The sequence below is a fragment of the Melozone crissalis genome, unplaced genomic scaffold (genome assembly GCF_028551555.1).
Source record: "Melozone crissalis strain CALT ecotype California unplaced genomic scaffold, PUWL_Pcris_2 ptg000042l_1, whole genome shotgun sequence".
Lineage (NCBI taxonomy): Eukaryota > Metazoa > Chordata > Aves > Passeriformes > Passerellidae > Melozone > Melozone crissalis.
In genome coordinates this window covers 38,174,268-38,189,829 of record NW_026535820.1, presented here as the reverse complement: position 1 = coordinate 38,189,829, position 15,562 = coordinate 38,174,268, and positions in this window count along the sequence as shown.

Genomic DNA, 15,562 nt, shown 5'->3' with positions numbered 1-15,562 from the left:
CTGGGAATTGTGTTTCCTCTCTTTTTCTTTTTTTCTGCCCCCAAATGACAGCCAGAAACTTAAATCTAGGGGTTTGGCCATATGAATGCCTATTTTTTTTCACTGAGTTTGTAATAGCTCTTGTCAGAACTGGAAAATGAAGGACTTCTGGAAGGTGTCTTGGAAAGTGCTCTACTAAATTGATGCATGAGGGAAAAATATTTAGAATGCTCAAGAACTGTTACTTGCTAGTATCTCTAGCAAGGAAGACCCATAGTATTAGGTATGAAAGTTTAATAGGTATGAAAGTTTAACATTAAAGTTATATTAACAATAATTGAACTCCAAAATTGTAACCATGTAATATAATCATATATAGTCATTAAGAGAAGTTAAATTTGACAGTTATTTACTGCTAAAAAATGTGGCAGATAGATATAAAATTATCCTCAATGCCATTTCTAGTGATGCAGACAAAAGGCACAACACAGTCATGACATTTTAAATGAATTTTGGGCTCTTTTATCTTCAGTGACATTTAATAATTTAAGAAACTCTAGAGATGCAAACGGTGTCTTTCTTATAATCAGATTTCCAAATTTATTTTGCTGGCATCTTGGTAATTAGACAATGAATTTTCTTCTTGTTTCAAAAACAGTTCTCTTCCATAAATACCTTAAATGAGAGAGGCAGAACCTCATAAGAAGAGCTATAGATCCTAATAAGTATGTAACTAATGGGAAAGCTTTACAGAAAACCTACCTTTTAAAATAATTCTTTTTAAAAATCCACAAACTTTTTTCCATAATTATAACAAAGAAAGAAGGCAAACTAGCAAACTACTCTTGATTCATTCAGTGAATATGCTACTTCTTCTTCCTCAAATATGTGCTGAGAATTGCATAACATTCAATGTGAGCTGTCTGAAATGCAACTTTAAACAGGGATTCCACAAGGAGCTGTTTGTTAACTACAAATAAGAAGTAATTTTGAAATATATTACAGATAGCATATGTATTCCATTATAAAGATTGCTGTGCATCTTTTCATAATATAGAAATAAGCTGTGAGATAGACTACTGAAGATAAGACACATAAATTCATCTGCATCAAATTTAGCTTTCAGTGTTATTCCTTTCAATACATGCCTTTAAAAAAGCAATTTCTACAGAAATGTAAAGTTGCTTTACTTACAATGTATCATAAATTCAGTTTTGTAGTACTGAAGTCAATGTGAATAACAAACTTCTGGGTTTTTTCCTTTCCAAGTATGAATACTTTTGGACAATCTCATTATTAGCCTTAAAATCAAGCTATTCAGGTCATCTTTCAAGAACTCCCCTATATTTCCATGTCCATCAGGATTAAGAAGTAAATGGTAAATGAACTGCATGAATCACGTACATATATGGTATTTTGACTGAAGCAATTAAAATGAATTTGGAGCAAGTTATTTTTTGTAATAAAAAATGCAGGCATCTTTCAAAGCACTGTTAAAAATAGCAGTTTGTTCTTCCTGCTGGATAATTGCTACTACTTTGCCAAACTTGAATATGGTATGTCCTTTCAATGGGAATTTCCATGATAGCATTTTACTAAGTTTATTCAGAAAAAGGCTACATCAAGACAAATACCAATAAATTGTCTAAATTATTTTAAATATTAAAGGTGTATGACATGAATAGGACAACTAGTGGATCAGAACCAGCCAGTGCGGGTTTATGAAGGACAGACCCTGTTTGAGCAATCTGATCTCCATATATGACAAGTTGACTTGCTGTGGGTGAAGCCTAACTATGTTTCAGTAAAGCCTCTGACACAGTTTCCACAGGATTTCTGTGGGAAAATGGTCTCCTTGTGGATAGGATGTGTGTACTCTTCACTGAGTAGACAACCGGCTGCATGGCCAGGTCCAGAGAAGGGAACAAAGCAACATAGCTGGTGAAGGGTCCATAACACAAATCCTATGAGGAGCAGCTGAGGGAGCTGGGGGTGTTTAGCCTGGAGAAAAGGAGGCTCCTTATCACTCCCTACAAGAGACTGAAAGGAGGCTGTTTTCAGGTGGGGTTGGTCTCTTCTCCCAGGTAACAAGGGACAGGATAAGAGGAAATGGCCTCATGCTGCACCAAGGGAGGTTTAGATTGGATAATGGGAAAAAATTTCTTCATGAAAGGGATTATCAAGAATTCACATAGGCTGCCCAGGGAACTGGCTGAGTCAACGTCCCTGGGAGTATTTAAAAGTTGCATAGATTTGGCACTGAGGGACATGGTTTAACAGTGGGCTTAGTGCTGAGTTCATGGTTGGACTTGTTGATCCTAAAGTTCTTTTCTGACATAAATTAAACTATGAACCCCTGAGTTCATGGTGTTTCCTTAAAGATGTTACTGAGGGTGGCGTAAGGTATCACTTACCTTTCCCTGGCACACTGTGCTCTCATGCCATAGCTGTTAAAGCCATTACCACCTCCTGTTTTAAAGGACTGGGGTTGAAGCATCTTCCATCCTTTATGTGCAATACTTGGTTAAACAGAGAAATCCAAGTCAGGGAAGGTAAATACTCTGGGAGTAAACAAAGAGAATGAGTTTTGGATTAAGGGTTATCTCATTTTTACAGGTTTCCAGAGAATGAAAAAAAGGGAAGAAAATTGGAAGCTCATTTTGCCAGAAGCAAACTTGATAATTAAATGTCCCCTTGTTTTTCTTCCTCTTGTTTTTTTTTGTTGTTTTTTTTTTTTTTTTAATTTTGCATTTACATTTTTTTTACTTCAATAACAAGCTGTTCTTCCAGGTCAAGTAGAGGTTCAGAATATACAGCTTTAATAGAATACCCATGGCTCTTAATGTGGTAAAATTTATGTAGGATTAGCCTGTCTGCTTCTCCCACTGGACTACAAACAAATAGAAAGAATGCTATCATATTTAAGTTGCAGTACTGGAATGAAACAGAGAAGAACACATCATTAAAATGGAGTGACCTCATATATACATTAATTAGAACAGAAAAATGGAAATAAAATGGTGCATTAGACATCTAATAAACACCCTGCTCCCAGTCACTGAGTACTGCAGCCTTTCTCTCTCCTGTTTGATCATGCAGCTGCCTAGAGAGATCAGTCTCTTGACTTAGACATTTTGAATTACATCCCTGAATTTAAAACATACAAGTTTACCTTGTTCTGTAAACATACTTTGTCTTTTTTTGATAAATAAAGTACTATTTACCTGACACCAAGATCCACAACAATGTAATGGCAGTATAAAAAAATACTGTCCTTTCCTTCTTTCTTTAATAATGCACTGCATATTTACTTTTAATGACTCCCTGTGCCCATTGCAGTGATTATTGGTATGTTGCAAATATTCATGTAGTGTCAGAATCTGTGTTCCTGTAAGAATGATATTTCATGTGGTGTCCAATATAAAACTCCAGATGAATGATATAAATCTATGATGGAAAAGTGGTCAGTAACAATAAAAGTAAAGCAAGTTTAAACCAGATGACATTTCCTGGTTGTTTTAATAATTTGCCTGATTCTTTCAGAAAAGTGAGGACATTTCTCAGGCCTGAATTTTCAACAACATATCAATATTTCTTGGTTCATATGGAGTAGCAGAGGAAAAATGGGAATTTAAAAATATAATCTATAATGCAATCAAATTAGCACACTAGACTCTAGATGACTCTTCAGCAATTACCTAAGTCCATGAGCGCTGTAGTAGAAACAAATAGCCTATGAAGTTAGGATAGAAGTAGGACTAGTGGGAGAAAACTAAAACAAAAAAGAAAAAACCAGAACTCAGTAAAAGGTTTGTCAGAACATGATACAAAATCATTTTCTCAATAAAAAGCTCTTACAGTCTCAATTGCTTTTGATATTACACTAGAATTTTCAAGAGCAAGCACTTCAATACTTAGGGGAAAGCAATGCTACACATTCAAAGAAGAGATATGAGCACACCAAAGTGACTTGAGGAGGACCACTCAAGATGTAATGTGTTAATATGACAAGTAACTTGCAAGGAATAATTTGACTTTTAGAATGCTGTTTTGCCCAGAAACAGAACAGAAATTTCATTGCAACAAATTTTCCTGAGCTTTAACCTCAGTACATTATAGATGCCCTGTTAGGAGATCTTCACTCAAATCCTAACAGAGAACTTAATTTTACTTCAACCAAAACAATTATCTTGAAATATGAGGGGCAAAATAATGCACATAAGACTTTCATCTGGAGATGGCTTGCATGGAACTTTTTTGTCCCTATGTATTACCATATGTTGCTGTCCTTATAATTCCGTATGTTTCATAGTCTGAAATTTGGATTGTGATGTCTGAAATTTGGAATTCAAATCCATCACGCTCTAATAGCCCAGAATGAACCCCAAATGTTTAGAGTGAAAATAAATATTGTTGGCTGTGTGCTCTTCTAGCAACATAATAATTCCTTATATATTACCTGCCATTACTCATATTTAAAAATACAATCATTTTAATGCTCATGTTGGAGTGTGATTTTCTGTGGCCTGCCTTTTGACATAATTACTAAAACTAGTTTTATTGGTCACTTTGTATACTTTCACTTCTCCATATCTCCATTGTCCTTCACAGGGGAAACTACCTATCCCTTTCAGACCAATGACAGAGCCCCTTTGCCAGCACAAACTACCTTTGGCATGACTGATTTTTCTCCAGAGTCACAGACAGATATACTTTTATCTTCCTGTATTAATGCTATATTTCTCTCATTTAACCTCTTAATGTGCAAGCTTTTGAACTCTGAGACTATACTTATTATGCTTACTTACAAATCTTACTATAACAAAAGTCCCTTAAAATATTTTCTGGCTATAATATAATGAAGAATAATTTAGTAAACACACAGTTGATTTCAGGCAGGTATTTGCAATTTTGAAAAACTGATTAATGAATGAATGATGGTTGTTGGTCCAGTTGTATTTTGTTTTTGTGCAATGAGATGTTAAGTCTTTCTAGATGAATATGAGCAAAGAGATATTTTCAATATGAATGATAAATTAATGTTAAAGATAATATACAAATGGAACTAAAAAATGAAATTGAAAGCTTTATATGTAGTGCTTCAGTACACAATACTTCCATAATAAAATCTATTTCCATTGGTGTCAAGACACCCTTGGTTACCTTCTTTGAGCTGTTTAATCCAAAATAAAGGTCATGAAGTTTACAAAACAATGCCCTTAAAACCAATGCTCAGGGCATCTTTTTGTTAGCTGCTTAGAACTCCTTGGATCAAGTACTACTTAGACAGCTAGTCAAAGGTCATGCTGCAGTTAATGGAGGTCAAAGATTTCTTTATTTGGCAACTACAGTATCAGGGAAAGTAGATGACTGAAACCTCCTTTTACTCTTTAAATGTTGTGCTTCATCTTTTTAAGACAAAGGAGAAGTGCTTCTCTTTTCCACATCACTTACCTCAATGATCACTTAAGCATAAAATTAGAGAAAAGAGAAGAAAATCAAGGTTGCTGTCAACTCCTAAGCACTATGCTAATGAAATCACTACCTTCTGCATATGCTTTTTGCATAAAATTTTCTCCAAGTCTTAAAATAGCTTTTCCAACACAGTTCTTCTGACATTATTCTTTCATTAAATCATTGCCTGATTAATTGTATCCTATTGATGATAGCAATCCATAGATGCTGTATTTTCTTTTTATCAAGTAAAAGGTCACACCAACTGAAACCTGCTATTAAGCAAATAGCAAAGACATTGAAAGCAGTAATAATGGTCTTTGCCTGCATACACGAGGTTGATGATAACATGAAGGTGGAAATATACATTTAAAACTAACCCATGTAAAAACATTGCAATATATGAAGAAAATATTTTAAGATAAAATGCCCTGTTTATACATAAAAAGAAGCAGAGATAAATTTGTAACAATAATAAAAACTATATACAATGTCATTGGGGAAAAATGTATAGTATTGCTATCAACCATATTTGTATTTTGGTAACTGTTGATAAACTACCTTAGGAATTCAATTACACTTAAGAATAATCTATATTTGTCTTAAATTGTGTGCTTCTTAGAGTATTTGGCTTGGAGCAGGAATATAATATTGCTAACTCTCATGAAAAGGGGGAACATTTTACCCTTCCTTTCTTAATTATCTATCTGTCCTTAACAGTTGTACACCATTGTCATAAATACATATGCTTGAAAACAGAGAACATAATAGACCTTTAGAGAAACAGCAAATTACACAGCTCAAGTGTCAATGTCAGCACAAGCTGACAATATCAGCTACTGAATAGGATTCACTATATATTAGATATTTTGTTTCCCTAGGAGTTCTGAAAAAAATCAAATTAGATTTTTTCTTTTTTTTTTTTTTTTTTTGCAGATAACCTGAAACAATTACCTTTCTTGAAAAATATGGAAATTTGAAAAGCTAGGGAGAAAAGCAGCCCTGTTTCAGATGAAGAAGATTGCTTGTTACCCTTTGTTTTGGTTCAAACAGGATTGAAACGTTTGGAAGATAAAAGGCTAATTCTCAACTTTATAATAAACTAAACGTTCCAATTGGAAATGTCCGAATGAAAAGTTTGACTATTTTTACATTGCATTTTTCCAAAATACAAATATTTCAATGACTTACTATTGATTCAGAAAGTATTTCAGCATCACCAAAGATGTATTTATTTCTTTCTATAACATGCAAAAATGGCAGACAAATTATTTCATCCAGTTGTCCTCTAGATACTTGTTATATTGTCTAGCTTTTATTACTGTCACAGAAAATCACAATCTTGAATGTAATTATACTCATAATAACTCTCAAAGATAGGGAAATAGTACTGGTACATACAAAGGGACAGCTCAAAGAGGGGTCATAGCCCAGGGATATTCATTACTGAGGGAAATTTCCATGCCTGAATTAAGAATTTATCACCTCTGCACGTTAAAAGGCAACAATTACATGCCAAGAAAAATATATTCAGCCTCCAGCACACTGAAGAGGCAACCAACAAAGGCAGACAATTATTAATGCTGAAAATGTGAACAAAATTATCTCTCACACAGCTAAATATCTGTCTGTGAATCTGTCACTATGGGTCTCACTGAAAATATGATCCCTCCAGACAGCAGAAGTTCAGAGGTGGAAAGTCACTCAAGCTTCAAGGTGAAAAGAGAAAATCAGACATAGGAAACCTAGATTCCTATCTTTGTATGTAATTCTCTCTCTGTTCTTTGTTATAGCCCATGTAAAATAGGCCAGGGAGATGGGATGGCCACTAGAAATTCTGTTCCTTCCCATTGTTGTTATACAAATTTATGTTCTGGAGTGCAATTTGATCTCAATGAAGATACGAGGCTTCCAAACCCGACCTGGCCAATTCACAGAGGAATTGAGCATCTATGCAGAATTTCCAGCCCCACACTTTCAGCTCATGCTTCTCTGCTGTTCCAGCATTTAAAAAAAAAAAAAAAATTTGAAAAATATTTGTGATTAATTATTTCTTTCTCAATACTGTCACTCACTGCTGCTGCTCATAGGGTGTAGTGTCTGGAGAGCAAATGAATGACTGGTAGGGCTGTAAACCAACTACACTCTTGATCCTGCTAGTTTTAACAATTCTTAGCTTGCTCCTTTTCTTTCATTTTGGTAGAACTTACGGAGCAGAGGCAAGCAAACAGATAAAAAGGAGTGATAAACTGGTTTTACCCTCCTTATTTACAAATTCATTCCTGTGACTTTAAAGTCTGATAGGGAAGCACAACTACTGCTTCAAATACATATTGCAGAGGGTGCTGCTTACCTTAATAATAATGGTTAACAAGTACATTAAACTCATTACACATAATTATTTTGCAGCCTATTTATCAAAAGAACAAGACTAATGGAACAGATGTAATTATAAGGGATGAGTTCACATTTTCAATAGGTTGCAATTATTAATTTAGCAGTCGAACCACTTGTACAACTTTCTGGCATGTGGACAAACAACTGAAATTTGAGAATCAAATTCATTAAGGGATGATCACAGAGAATGGGGCACAAAGAAAAAGAATTTGGGATATGATGGCAGTGAAAAATAATGTATTCCTGTCAAAACTTGAGAATTAGTGAGCATGAGCTTTCTAAGCTGAGTGCCATATAAACAAACTTACAATAAAGTGATTAAAAACCAAAACAAGCAGATTTTTAAATAGTAATGTTATGTATGGGTGCCCCCATGTTGGCCTTGAGGATCTATTAAAAAACTAACCACAGAATTTTCAGTTTTGAGAATGGCATATAATCCTCTATGACTGCCAAAAAAATCCAAGAAAGGCACTGAATATGTTAACAGCAACCACCATCAGGCCTGCTATTAGTCTGGCCATTATAACAGGTGGCTGTAGTTAGCAAGGGATATTAACACAGAGGTTTCCTGTACTTCACCATATGGTTCCCATTAATTTAATACACACAAAAAAGGGAAGATATTTGTCAGCAAGCAAATCTTCCTCTTTAAGCACCTCATTCAAACCCCAGGTACCCATGAGATAATTTTGCTGAATAAAATATTATGGCCCACGTGCTTTTCCATGTAATAATCCATAACAGATATTTTAACAAATCTATGGCAGCCTCCTCAGGTTGACACAGTGATGCATGTCCTTAATGAGCAAGGGCTTCACAGTGCAGTAAATGGCAGTAATAGTTATACAATATCAAATCAAATAGTACTTTGCAGAGCCACAGCTGATCTTTGATGGTTCACAGGACACAAAAATATAGCGAGCACCATGAAATTCTCTCCTGTATTACTAACCTGCACATACTGATCTGTTTCCATGCTGTTCTATTGTGTCCAAACAAAACCATTCGAGGTAAAGGAGATGCTGTCTGATATTGTTAACGCAAATACACCAGTACTGGCCTGCCTGGAAAAGAATGATTGAAGGAAAAGAAGATTAAACAGCTAAAAAATTGCAAACAGATTAAAGAAGATGAAGAGAATTTAAGCATTAATCACTGTCCACACAATACAGAGAGATGAGGACATCACATGAAGTGATGAGGCAGCAGGTTATAAATGAAGAAGAGGTGATTTTTTTCCTACTGAGCTTAAGTGTTTAATGTAAAATCATTCTCAAAAGGTATTGTGGACTCCAAACACTTACATGAATTTAAATAGCAGGAAAATGATTTTAGGAAAGAAGATACCTTTGAGGCTTTTTATTAACCTGCACTTCTCATAGTGCATCCTACTGGCAGTGGGGAATCAGGAGAATTATCACTGGTTTTCCTCTCTTTTGCTGGCCACTCACTTTCCTCACTCTTGGTGGTAGGCTTTCTTTGGCTACACTGTACCATTCATAATGGTGCTTCCTACCTTCAAGACAGTGCAAATAAATGCACATATAAGTCAGTTCCTTGCAGTATGCATCAGTCTCCTGTCTCGCCCATTTTAAAGTTTTGTAATGGCTTCCTCATTAGAAGGTTGTCGTTTTGTTGACAATATTATTAAGGAAATATGTAAACTAAATTCCTTTTGGATTACCTCCACCAAGACCAATTAAAGACAAGCTTCAGACATTGCACTAGGAAAAGACTCTTTAAGGATGCAACACACAGAGTGAATACACTGGAATTTGGATTGGGCTTAGATTGTTCATGACCATAATTAGTGCGACAGAAATCACTGCCATCATCAATTTTCAAGTTTGAGAGACTTGCTGCAGTAATATGAAGCAACTTTGGCTCACTTAGGTGTTTCCAATTAATAAAATTAATTACTATTACTTATCAAACAAATAACTCAACTTATTCATCAAAAAGTTTTATTACACATACATGTGATATGAATAAAAACCACTACCTCATCAACAAGAGCTTGCATAAGAGCCTTTGAAGGATTTAACATTTGCAAAGGTCTCTGCCAAGCCTTAAGGTAGCATTATCAGCTATAGGCGTTCACCTGGATGAAAAAAAAGGCTGAAGTGGTTTGCAGGCATTTCTTCCAAGTCTCAATTCCTTTACCTGAGTGTTTCAAAAGACTTATTTGCAAAGAGGGGAGCCACCATTTTTATTAAAAGCCTAACTATTTCAATGGCAGCAAGAGGTCATGGAATCCATCTATCTCCCGTGAAACAAAACACACCAAGGTTTTAAAATCAGAGTTTTGATGTTGCAGACATGAATAAAGAAGATATGAAAATGAATGAAATGACAGAAGAGAAATTCAAATTGAGAAGAGAATGCCTCAGAAAAGTCAACGGAACATTGGCTAGACAGAAATTGTTTTTAGTGGGAAAACTAATCTCATTGCCTCCAAAATTTTAAATACTTCTATATAATGAATATGTTGCATATAAGCAAAATAAATATTTTAGCACTTCTAATTTGCACTTCAGTATCTTTCCCCTACTTAGAACAAAAAGAGTTAGAACAGGTCTTTAAATGGGGGTCAGAGTGCCTTTTCCAGTTTGCTGTATTTTGATTGTTCATGGCGTAGGAAAGTCTTCAGTCAATGACTGACTTTGATGACAACTAACATGAGGCCTGTTTTGCTATTCTGTCAAAGATTTAGCATGCCAGTCAATATGAGATGATAAATGGTCACTTAAAATTGATCATAATCCATTAAACATTAATCGTGATACTGAACTGCACTAATGAGTTGCAGTGGATGCCAGATATTTTTGGCTATGCTTTCACGTGCCATTATTTTGAGTATCCTGTGGACATTCATCAGAATGACAGCTGTTTCTGTGTAATATACAGAATAATAGATGAGATACAGCAAAATAATTCTCTTGATGGGTTGTGATGACATCATATTCCTCAAAAAACCCCAGAGCTCATATGATTTATTATATTGAATGTATCCAGATGGAGATATTTTCATGTTTTACTGAAGCCCATTCATTTGTTTAAGTAATATATGGAGCTGTGGCGTTAGGACTTTCACAGAGGCATGGCAGAACTCTCTGCCTTGTCTTAGCATGCAACTAATTATGGATGTGAGCAAAATCCAGGGAGGTATGAGGAGGATTTTTGTAAAGACTGCAGCATTATTTGTTGGCATTGCCAGTAGTAGTATATTATATGACTGGACAGTATTTTCCCCAGTACACCCTGATAATATACGACTCAAATCACTTCTCTCCCTGTAATGCATTTGTCTAAGGTGATTTTGTTGGAGTTTTTAACATATCTGCCATGGACTGTGCTGTCTATTTTCTCCTGACGTTAATGAATAAGACAATGAATGATGGCCTGAAGGCCTGTTTGTAATGTTTCTCCATTCTCATAACTCTCATGGTATTTAGAGGGAAAGTCCTTATGAAACAAATACAGCTGTTTCCTTCATCCTCTCACTCTTTTTCTTGGCCCCTGGGCTTTCCAGTAGAAGAAAAAATGTTGTCTTTATGTAACCTATTTAATCCCTGAATTCTTCAAGTGTATTTTTTCCCCTTCTTTACATACAAAAGTTCATTTTCTTTAAGAGAATAAACTCAAAGAGAAAGCAAAGTTGTTGAGCTTTAAGGTCTTAAAGAACAGAAAGGCTGTCTCTTGCCTCCTAAAAGTGAGGTCAAATTTCTCCACTGCTAATTTGAAAAAAAATTTGCATGGCAGTTTCAAGGTGACGTTAGACCGCATGAAAATCACAGGGTTCTTTAAATGGCAACATGAAATTTTATACAAATATATTTACCTAAATGAGGTTGAGAAATCTGCAGAAACTGTATGTTTGTGCCTCTGACTCTTAGCATAATGTCCCCAGAACCAATTTTGCCTAAAGTCTGTAAGGTCCATTGCCAGAAAGAAACTGAGATACTTCACTGCCATTCCACCCAGTTCTCCTAGAAAAACCATTACACCTTGAGTATCCTTCACCAGGTATGTTACCTGTGGGCTTGTTTTCCAATGAGTTCAGGAGAAGTCACCTTTGTGGGTCTCTGCCTAGTCTCATTTTTAGAAAGAGTCTTGTGTATGCAAGAGCTTGCTGGCTTAATGATTAGCTGGATTTTCAAATACATTCAGATAGCTGTACATATATCTATTCAGGTGTTCCCTCTGTAATTCCTAAAGATGTTATGGAGGATGTATGCCTATCTCATAATCATATTTTTGCAAATCCTTCTTTACCTGTGACCAGATAGATTTTTACTTAAACTAACCCTTGATCAGCTCTGGAAAAAAATTTATAAAACTCATCAGAGTAATTCCTGAAAAATCTGTGTCAAATAAAATTTGTTGAAACAGGCACTTCAGGCCCAGGCTGTAAGATATGAAACAATACCACACACTAGTAATCATCTTTCCTAATTTACAGCATGGTGAATCTAACAAAAAATTCTAGATTGGACAAAGATATTTATCTTAAATTCGGAAAACAATACCAGTACATTAAAAAATTCACAGGATTGGAACAACATTAAAATTCTGATATAACAAGGATGAGTTGCAAACACGTGTGAAATTCTGTCATACATCATGCATCCATATTAAGACAAGCTTAAATAACATGATGCCAAAACTCTTTTAAAGCCAAATATATTTGTCTTCAATTGAATAATAATCCTCTTCTAATGATATAATTAATGCATTAAATTAAAAGGAAATATTCATGCATAATCAGGGAGAGAAAACTGAAAAAGCATTTAGATGTCATTACGAATATGAAAGTACATTTCCCTTCATTTCTATTAATGGACATAAAAATTAGGTTCTAATTTATTATTATGCAAATAAAGAAAATTAACCTATCAATATATTCAATTAAGGTACCATTCTTTGTTCCATAATGAAAAAATTAGACTAGTGCTCCTTTAGAAGGCATAAATGACTGAAATAGGTTTTCTCTCTCCCATCTTCTTAAAGCAAACTTAGTTCTCCCTGACATTTGGCATTTTTCTTCACACTACGCTCAAACAAATCAAGTGAAAAGTACAAAATTCACAGAATAAAAAGATAATGAAAATGCTATTCCATTCAGATAAAAAAATGCTCTACTCTACAAGATAAACAGTGCCAGCCCATCTAATTAAATCAAGGTACAACTTGTCTCTTTTGAAGTTTTGTCACCCACTTCTGTGCAACCAGGATTTCATGAGCTCTATAAACAGCACTGTATGCCCTTGTTTTGTAGACATCAAAAATAAAAATCTCTGTAAGTCTGAAAAAGCAATCTCTTTAGGCTGCCAATCTAAAATAGTTAAATTTAACAACTGACCAGAAGGATCTGTCATCCCGTTTCAACCCACCATTTTATAACTAATCTTGTTCCGTTTCTTTGATAAACTTAAAAAACCCCAAATGCCATCTGCTAAAGTTACATTATAACATCCAGATATCAGGTAAACCTGTAATCTAAGACATGATTGTTCTATTGAGGAAATTCATTACAACACATTGGGTGAAATACTATTCAATTTTGAAGGAAAAGGGTGGTTAGGACAAAGCACTAGCCAATATATAAGAAGCTATGCTTTTCTATGTTTTTTGGCATCTCCTGAGAGAGACATCTCACCAGCTACCACAAAAAAAAAAGAGGAAAAAAAACCCAAGAAGAGGATGATAGATCATCCTTCCGCAGGCTGAGTGTTGGGATGACAAACCCTTGTGTTGAGCATCTCCCAAGATGTGAGAAGTGACACGACACATCCTACAAGCAGATAAGGATTTTAGTTGTTTGGGTCTCAAGTTATAACTCTGATATCTCTTGTACTTCTCTGATACAGCTCCTTCCTACAATTTATCAGGTTTACTATTTCACCTACTGTTACTTGCTCATGTTATAGCCCAAGGACTTCTATTTAGTCACTAACTGAGCCTGGGGTTATCTCTCTGGAAGAAAGGCATTCTCTGCAAGGATCATCACTCCCTTCCTCCCATGCTCATGGATCCCACTGCTCCTCTCCCTCCTGTGCACATTTACACAGTCAGAGGCCTCTCTGCTATTTACATTCATAAGGGAGGAGAGGAATGGTTTCATATCTGCTGTTGAGTTTGCCTATGCTTCTAGGCATTTGATTGTTTAACTGCAAAAATTTAATCCTCTTGATGCTGTCCTTTGTAACAGGCCCAAGAGGAGGAACATTTTTCTGATTACAGAGGGCAATCACTGGAGGTGAAATCCCTGGCCTTGTTGAAATCAATGGTAAAATTCCATCAACTGACTTGTTCATCCTCTTAATCCCCTTTTAATCCTCTGTAGGACCAGATCAAATGCAATCCTTTAAACTGTACCCAGAAAAAAAGTGAAAGTTAGTACAAATATTGGACCATTTTGAAATGAATTTCCTCTCACTCCTTCTACCTGACAGATGAACAGCCACTGCCTAAGTGTTTTGTAGGTGCAGCTTTTGACTCTTCCTTTTGTTGCCCTCTTCAAAGTACCTTGCAATATTCTACATCCTGAGCCAAAAAGGTCTGGGTCATTGTCAAACTATCCTGAAAAGAGAAAAATATGCATTTTATTAGAAAAATCAATTCCAACAAAGCAAAGAACACCTCACTTTACCACTTTAAGCTCCACTCCACATAAGGCCTACTGAAAATGATATTGTCTGGCTTTGAGGACAAAGAAATCATTTTAAAAATGGGACAAAAGTACCTTTCTTTACATACTTCCCTGGTGTCGCTTCTCTCCTGTTTGTCAATTAATCACCCTTCAGTTAAGCTTTGTCTAAGCTTTGGTTGGTCACTGAGAAAAAACTTCAGGTGAATTGACTCAGGCTGAAATATGAGTTAAAAATTTGTTGTTACCTGATCCTCTCTTTTTTCCAAACCAAGCCACACATCTGCACCTCTTGAGACTACTACTAAAATTAAGAAGCGAGGGATGAGCAAGTTTTATAGAAATCTTGTTACCTATTGAAACACAATATATGTGTATTTTGAATTGTATAGATGCTATTTAGGCTGCACACAATTTGATGTAACTCTTTTTCATTTTAGTCTAGCTAAAAATGCACCACAGCAGGATGATAATGCTATGAAAAATTAAATACACCCTTCTCATCTACCCTACAATATCTGATACACTCCTGTGGCAGCTACAACTGACAGCTTTACATTTAAATCATAGCATAAGAACTGTGATTTTTGGCATTACCTCAGCATAAGTGGAACCATGATTTAATGCTATAGATTGATTCTCAAAATATTATAGCTCTCTCAATTTAGGGCTTTCTGTTTAGTATTTTTAAAATATTTTTAGATGGTTCATATTTAAATAATAAGTATCATTAGTCTCTTCCCACAGCCTCAAAATCATAAGCTATTCTGCTTAGGCAATGATGCTTTTTTAAAAGGGAAGAGTACAGCTAACAAGGGTGCTGTTTTCAATAGCTTTTCCCCATCCCCCCAGAGAAGAAAGTCATTTAAAAATGTACTTCTTCCTTTACTTCATCTTTATTCTGTCTGTATAATAAATATTTAATTTGTTAGCTAGTGTTTTCTTGTGCCAATATTTGGAGTTGGAGGAATTTTTAGAAAATCACCTCTCATTATATCTGGACTGTGGTAGGCTCTGCAGTCTCAAACAACTGGAGATCAGAAGCAGAATCCACCAAGAGATAAGGTGAAAAGTCATGAG